Source organism: Mesocricetus auratus, unplaced genomic scaffold (genome assembly GCF_017639785.1).
Source record: "Mesocricetus auratus isolate SY011 unplaced genomic scaffold, BCM_Maur_2.0 Super-Scaffold_100010, whole genome shotgun sequence".
NCBI classification, from domain to species: Eukaryota; Metazoa; Chordata; class Mammalia; order Rodentia; family Cricetidae; genus Mesocricetus; species Mesocricetus auratus.
In genome coordinates this window covers 86,057,606-86,065,224 of record NW_024429194.1, presented here as the reverse complement: position 1 = coordinate 86,065,224, position 7,619 = coordinate 86,057,606, and positions in this window count along the sequence as shown.

Sequence of the window (7,619 nt, the reverse complement as noted above, 5' to 3'; positions counted from 1 at the left end):
GCCAATTCATAGATTCACAGACGCAGACAAAATACCCAAGAGTACACTTGGCAACACTAACACCATGCATAAAGAACTGCTAGGGCTGGGGAGATGCTCGACAGTAAAGTGTTTGCTATGCAAGTTTAAGGACCTGAGTTCAAGTCCCCAGCACCCACGTAAAAAACAGGCAAAACATCATGCACCTGTAATCCCACGACCGGGAAGGCAGAGAGACTCAAGGACCCCTAGGGTCACCGGCTAACCAACCTAGCCAAATTGGTGACTCCCAGGTTCTGTGAGATGCCCTGTCTCAAAAAGCAAGGTGAAGAGTGTTGAGGAAGACAGCCAACATTGACCTCTGGCTTACACACACACACACACAGATGGACAGACGATGGATGTTTCTATCCTGCCTGGTCCCAAATAGGCACACAGGGGTTTATATTAATTACAAACTGGTCAATGGCTCAGGCTTCTTACTGACTAGCTCTCTCTGAATTATTAACCCATTTCTATTTATGTATTGCCATGAGGCTGTCGCTTACCCATAATGCTCCAGCATGTCACTCCTTTGGTTGCTACATGGTGCCTACATGGCATCTTTCTCACGACTCCTCCTGTTCCTCTTTATAAGCCTCAGTGTGTTTATTTGGGACTAAACAGCTGTGGGAGCGGGCAGGACAGAAACTCCATCAATACACACACACACACACACACACACACACACACTCACACACATGCACGCACGCACTCATCCACACATTTAGGAGTGTGAGGCCAATCAGGTAAAGCCTGACCTTATCTCCAAAGCAGAGGAGATGGGTCATGAGATCTGCCAGCCTCCTGTGACGGCTGTGGGTTAAATGTCTGAGCCTCCTTCAGAACCCACAGTGAAACTTGCCCTCAGTGGGACTTGAGAAGCAGGGCCCTTTCAGAGTGATGACGTCACAAGGGCAGAACCCTCTTGGGGGGATAGAAACCTATGAAAGAGTCAGGGGAGATCTGCACCCTTGTGGAGGACATGGCAGGCGGGTTCACATGCCCAGCAGTCTGAGGCCCCGGCCTTCTGACTTTGTGTTTCTCTGCCTCCAAAACTGTGTGAGATAGATTTCTGAGCCAGGCAGTTGTGGCACACACCTTTTCTCCCAGCACTCGGGAGGCAGAAGGAGGCAGATTTCTATGAGTTCCAGGTCACTCTGGTCTACAAAGCGAGTCCCAGGACAGGTTCCAAAGACACACAGAGAAACCCTGTCTTGAAAAGCCAAAAGAAAAAAAGAAAAAAAAGAGTGATAGATTTCTATTAATTACTATTTCTACTTCTATTCATAAACTACAAGCCTCAGGTATTTTGTTATAGTATCGGGAACAAACTAAGATACCTAACTAAATGTGTGCTGGCTCTCCGACCTGACCATCCCACTCCGTGGACACCAGTCCAAGAAGAGCAGACCTACCAGCACAGCAAGCATGAGTGTTCCCCGGATTCACTCAGTTTATCTCTAAACTGACTGGGCCAGGGAGATGGTTTGTCAGTTAGACACACTCGACCAGAAATCCTGACCACCTGACTTAACTCTCAGCACCCATGTAAAGGTGGAAGGGGAGAACCAGCCCACAAAGATATCTTCTGTGTCATGGCATGTGTGCCCAAGCATATGGATTATATATATACATATATATATGTACACAAAATAATAATAATTAAAATGTATACTTTGAGGGGGTGTTTCAAGACAGGGTCTCAGGTCACAAATCCCGGCTGGCCTTGAGCTCACTATGTAAATCAAGCTGGCCTTGAACTCATAGTGGTCCACCTGCCTCTGCATCCTCAGTGCTGGGATTGAAGGTATATATGCCACTAAACCCAGCAAAATATGGGCTTAAAAGCCTCTAAAACAAAAAACAAGACGCTGTCTCAGAGGGAGTGGAGAGGACAGAGGTGGGGAGACAACAGGCTTGTCCATGACGTCTGCGCCCCTGCCTCCCGCCAGCTCTCCGTGAGAGACACTATGGCCCCAGCCTCGGTCCTCAGAAGTCTGCCCGCCACGCTCTCCCTTGGCACACGCACTCAGCTTGTGACGTCCTAGGAAAGACCAGCATTCCATTCCTCCCATGCAGGTGCAGTGGCTCGTCTCTGGCAGTGGCCTGTGTGAGCCGTGCTCCTTGAGAGAGCAGCCGCTGGAGTTTTTGACAGGGGCATTCTTGGTGCAGCCTGAGGGGCAGCCCACTGTCGTGAGGAAGAGGAGCTGCGGTTACAGATCTCGGTGAACAACAGCACAAATCCGTCCTCAGTGGGCCAGGGGCTGCTTACCTGGGCCACCTTGGGCAGGTATGTGTGAAACAGTCTTCCACCTTCAGGGATGGAGTGTGCTTTTGTGGAACTCATAAGCTCATGCTGGAATGGAACCCAGGGCCCACGCACGCTAGTAAGTGCTCCGTGGCTGAGCCACACCCCAGGTGAAACGCCACGATTCATTTGGCATCCTACATTCTCCAGCTTCTGGTGAATGAAATTATAGCGAGAATCCCTTCATCTAAAACCTCCAAACTGTGGGTGGACAGGAGGCTTAAGAGACCTGGAGCCGGGAGGAGCCTGACCCCTGACCTCCTGACATCTTGTGTCTCAGTGCTCAGAGATTCCTGGCAAAGGTATTAGAGCCATAGCTTAAAGGACGTGAAGCTTAATTGCAGGCGGTGCCTTGGGCTGCTCTCATGATGCCTGCCTCCTGGGGCAGGATAGGGCACAGTCACATGAAAGTGGCAGCCACTCACTGCACATGGTGGCTGGGGCGGTGGGGGCAGATCTGGGGACCGCGGTGAATGCCAATGGGGCAGGAGTGGCTGTCAGAGCTCGGGGTAGCTGGGCCCTGAGGCTCGGTGGGGTGCTGCATAGACACGCCCTCTGCAGAGCTTTGTGTCCCCCAGCCTGGAGACAGCGCTTGGCTGTCCTGAGTCCTGAGGACATGGGATCCTACAGTTTCAGTCTCGCCAGGCCCTGTGAAATCTAAGCAAGACCAGGCTGGGGGGTGGTACAAGCTCAGAACAAAGTATTTCAGGTAGGCGCTGGGCAGTCAGGTCTGGAACTGGAGAACCCAAAATGAATGAGTAGCAGCAACTTGCTGGGACCACCCCAGCAGGAAGTGGCAACCTGGGGATTTGAACCCAGTCTGTAGGACTCCAGTGTTATCCACACTCCGCTCACTGTCTGCTGCCGGACCTCACTTTGACTGTCCCTGCTGTGTCCCTCTCCTCCTGGGAGGTTCTGGCCAAGTCCTGATCAGCATGACTTCCTTCAGTCTTCCTTCCCTAGACCCTTGGAGCAGCCCCTCTCTACCCTCCCACTGTGTAAATGGGCGCCCATGGGTGGGGTGGGATCCCAGGAGTTTCTCTGGCAGAGACCAGATGTGTGTGGGGGCGAGTATCAGCCGCCCTTGCTGCTTCGTGGTGAGAACACTTCCTCATGGTGTGTTACGTTGTTTCTTAGAGGAAACCACATTTCCTCCCTGGTGCTGGAACATTCCACAGCTCCCCTTGCAGACCGCTCTCACGACAATTAACCCGTGTTTGGTCTCCTGGCGTCATGAAAAGCAGCCCAGAGCTTTTTCCTCTTGCTTAGCCTGAGGTGGAAATATGTGCTTGTGATCAGCAAACACAAGGTCAGGCATCCTAATTTGTCTCATCACGAAGGCGGCGTGAGGCAGCTTCTTGCATCCCACAATATCTCCCCTCTGACCTTGGCAGAAATCCACCATCTGATCCAGAGAGCCTGGTGGAGGGAGGCACAGTATGCCAGAGTACATGCAGCTTCCAGGTCAGCCGGGAGAGGGACCAGGGCAAAGAAGGGAAGGAGAGACAGCCTTGAGCACAGGATGGGGTGGGGGTTCCCTCTCCAGGTACTGGGCAATCTGCAACCACTAAGGGCCGTGCACGCGCACACACACACACACACACACGGAGGGGAGGGAGTACGTAATCCCTTGCCCCCAGCACTAGGGACTTTAAGCCTCTATCTAGGCTAGCCAGGCTCATGCCCCCAGCTGCTCTGGCCACCTCTGTCCCAAGTCTAGGTTCCCAAAGGCTCAGCAAGGAAACCCTACATGGCCAAAGCCGGCAGAGCCAGCTGTTACCAGTGGGAATGTCACCAGAGTCATGCACCGAACACAGGCACTCATGGACACAGATGCATGGCCAGAGCAGCAAATTAGATACGGGTGCACACCAATTTGTGTCCCCAAAGGCAAGACAATCCCAGAGAGACACAGAACCATCTTAGGAGAATGCACACAAGCACACACACACACACATACACACACACACACATACACACACACACACACACACTCTGCCCTGCGATCCTCTGTACCCCAACTCTGGGGTGCCATGGGGAAGTGACACAGTCATTCTTGCCCCTAGCCAGGCACTCCACTAGGCCCCCCTGCCCTCTGCCTCCATGAGCTGAATGCAGCCAGCCCTCCCTCCTGCTCTTGCTGCTTCCCCCAAGCGTGTTAGGCCCCAAAATCTCATCACTCCCCCCTGATTCCCGCCCTGTAAGCCTGAACCATTAGGACTCAGGATTTAAGAGCAACCTGCCACTGTCCTGCAGCCTCTCAGCCCCAACATGGGGGGGGGCACTGCAAGGAGTAAGTGCCTGACCCCAAACCTCCCACCCTTGACTCTGGCTCCCTCCTCCTCTGACCTCCCCAGAGGTGCTCTCCAGCTCTTCTTCACAAGTGAGTGTGGAAATACAAATTAAAGTGCAATTAGCGCACAGTCATCAGAGATGGAGGCAGAGCCCCTACTGCAGCAGACACAGCTTCAGGCAGGCTGCGCGCAGCAGACTCTCAAGATAACAGATACACCCAAACTCTCACGTGGGGGGCCCTGGTTTTGTTTAAACCTCCTCTCTGCTGCCTTCACACCCTCCCAGAAGCAGGCAGTATGGGCATGGCTTCAGACCCGTCTCAGAACACGAAGCAGACACTCAGGGCACTGCAATAGCTTGCAGAAAGCCAGTGAGCCCAGATTGGCATCAAGATAGATAAGGATCAGGACGACTCCAGGCCCCCTGGAGGCACATTTGTAGACCTAGCCTGTGAGCCTCTGGTCTGGCCCTCCCCTCCCCCTGAAAGAGAAACCTCCAGAGATGGGGCAGGTTTAGTGTGGACCCATGGGCTCTGTCTCAGTGGGGTGTGGCCGCTGCACACGTGTCATCCTAGCCCTTCACCAAGTGACAGGATAGCACTTGTTTGGGGACAGCCTGGATTCACTGCCTTTTCAAACAGGGAAGCTGCTATCTCTGCTAATTGATGGTTGTGTCTCTAACTGGTCATGCTCATTGAGCCTGGTAGAGACACATAGCGTAAGTTTCTTCCCTTCACTGGGAAGGAGTCTTAGAATTTGAGTAAAAGTGGCCCACTTCGATGCCATTTATGTCCACGTAACCCAATAAGACCCCCTCCAAGCCTACTCCGGCTCTCCTTGGGCAAGCCTGGATGAGAAGCCAGTACTGAAGCACGGGAGCCCCCTGCTGGTGATTGCTGGCACTACATACCAGTTTTCCAGCAGTATGTGGAGACCACCAGGCACTCATACATACCTCCACTAGGACTGCCTGGAGGGGTGAGGGAACTCATGAAGTCTTGAGAATGAGCCTCGATGGTGCATGGACATGATAGGAGTCCTACCCCAGCCGGAAGCGTGGCTATGGGTGGCAGGTGCCTAGGTAGTCAGTGGATGCCAAGTAAGGTCAAGCAAGAGACAGAAGCAAACAGCTGGTGTGGAGCGCAGGCCGTTGGAGGGGCCAGGAAGTGTGGCATGGACAAACGAAGGAAAATCTGCTGCTTTCTAGAGGGCAGGGTGGACGACACTAGAGGTTCATTAATCTGCTTGATGTTCTGTGTTTGAGTATATTAGACGTAATGTATCTGGCCCATCACATCCATGGCATTTAAAAGCGAGGGTTTATGTACAAAGCGTCATTGTGACGATGTAGCAAGTGCACACATACCACACACCCAGCAGAGAAATGAACAGATGAACAAACATGAAGGAAGGTGTGATGAGAAGACTGTAGATGTATTTACAGAACAATGGGGTCGACAGCTAGCTGTCCTATGGAGTCACTTGGTGAAGTCTGTCTTTGATTCCCAGGGGGCTGCAGACGTGTGTCCTGCACAAACCTCCAAGGACACAGATACCCAATTTAGAACAGCCCTGGATTCACTTTTGAGACAGTGAAGCTGCTATCGCTGGAGGAGCCTTGGTAATAAGAGACTCCTCTAAGGCTTCATACAGAAATGGGGACATGGGCTAACACTGCCGCAACTCCCATGACAAATCACGGCTGGCCTTAAACTCATGGTTATATCAGCACTGTATGTGTGTCACATGTGCAGTGCCTGAAAAGGCCAAAAGAGGGCGCTGTATCTCCTGGAACTGGAATTACAGATGTTTGTGAACTACCCTGTGGGTGCTGGGAATGGAACCCTGATCCTCTAGAAGAGCAGCCAATGCTCTTAACCACTGAGCCATCTCTCCAGCCTCTGGCATATGTCTTTATTACCAGCAGGTATAAATATTACATCAGCCGCTGTGCAGAGCAGAGGGGCTTGCTATCCTGAGTTTATTTATAAGTTAGTTCATTCACAAGACTTTTCTCCCTGTGGGGGGAGGAAAAAAAAGCTTCCATGACTGGCTAATTACAAACATGTATTAGTGTAATGTAGTTAAATGTGGTTATAATCTGTGCATCTCTCGTAAGTGTGGTCCTGACTCACTCATAATAGTTTTCTTTCTTCCTTGATTACAGTTGGAGGAGTGTGTGGTTCGGTGTGGGTTTGGAAGAATGATTGCCACTGGCATCTTGAAGCCAGAGAGCTGTTCTGTTATCTTTCCAGACTCTCTTGATAAGAGAAAAGGGATTTCCAGTCATGGAATCTGAGGGCTGTACCTCTAGGAGAGAACTAGAAGAAAAAAAATGAATACTGAACTCTTTTTTTTTTTCTTTTGGTTTTTCGAGACAGGGTTTCTCTGTATTGTTTTGGAGGCTATCGGTCCAGCCCAGCCTCGAACTCACAGAGATCCGCCTGCCTCTGCCTCCCGAGTGCTGGGATTAAAGGCGTGCGCCACCACCGCCCGGCGAATACTGAACTCTTAGTTAAATTTATCTATGTGCGTGTCTGTGCCTACATGGATATGTGTATCATGTGTGTTTCAGAGCCCTTGGAGGTCAGAAAAAGGAGTTGGATCCCCTGGAACTGAAGTTACAGGTAGTTTGTAACCCCCCCCGATGTGGGTGCTTGGGACCTGTGGAAGAGAAGCCAGTGCTCTTCACTGCTGAGGCATGTCTCCAGCCTGAGTCTGTGTCTTTGAGGGCGGGCAGGGGGACAAGACAGGGCTTCTCTGTAGCCCTGGGTGTCCTGGAACTCACTCTGTAGACCAGGTTGACTTAGCACTCACAGAGATCCACCTGTCTCTGCCTCTAGAGTGCTGGGATTAAAAGTGTGAGCCACCAACCCCCAGCAAAAAAAAAATGCTATTTTTTTAAATTAACACAAAATCATGCTATGCACCAGCAGTTTCACCGCGGGAGCTGGAAGCAGGGGCTCAGGCATTTGCTCACCCACCTTACAGCATCA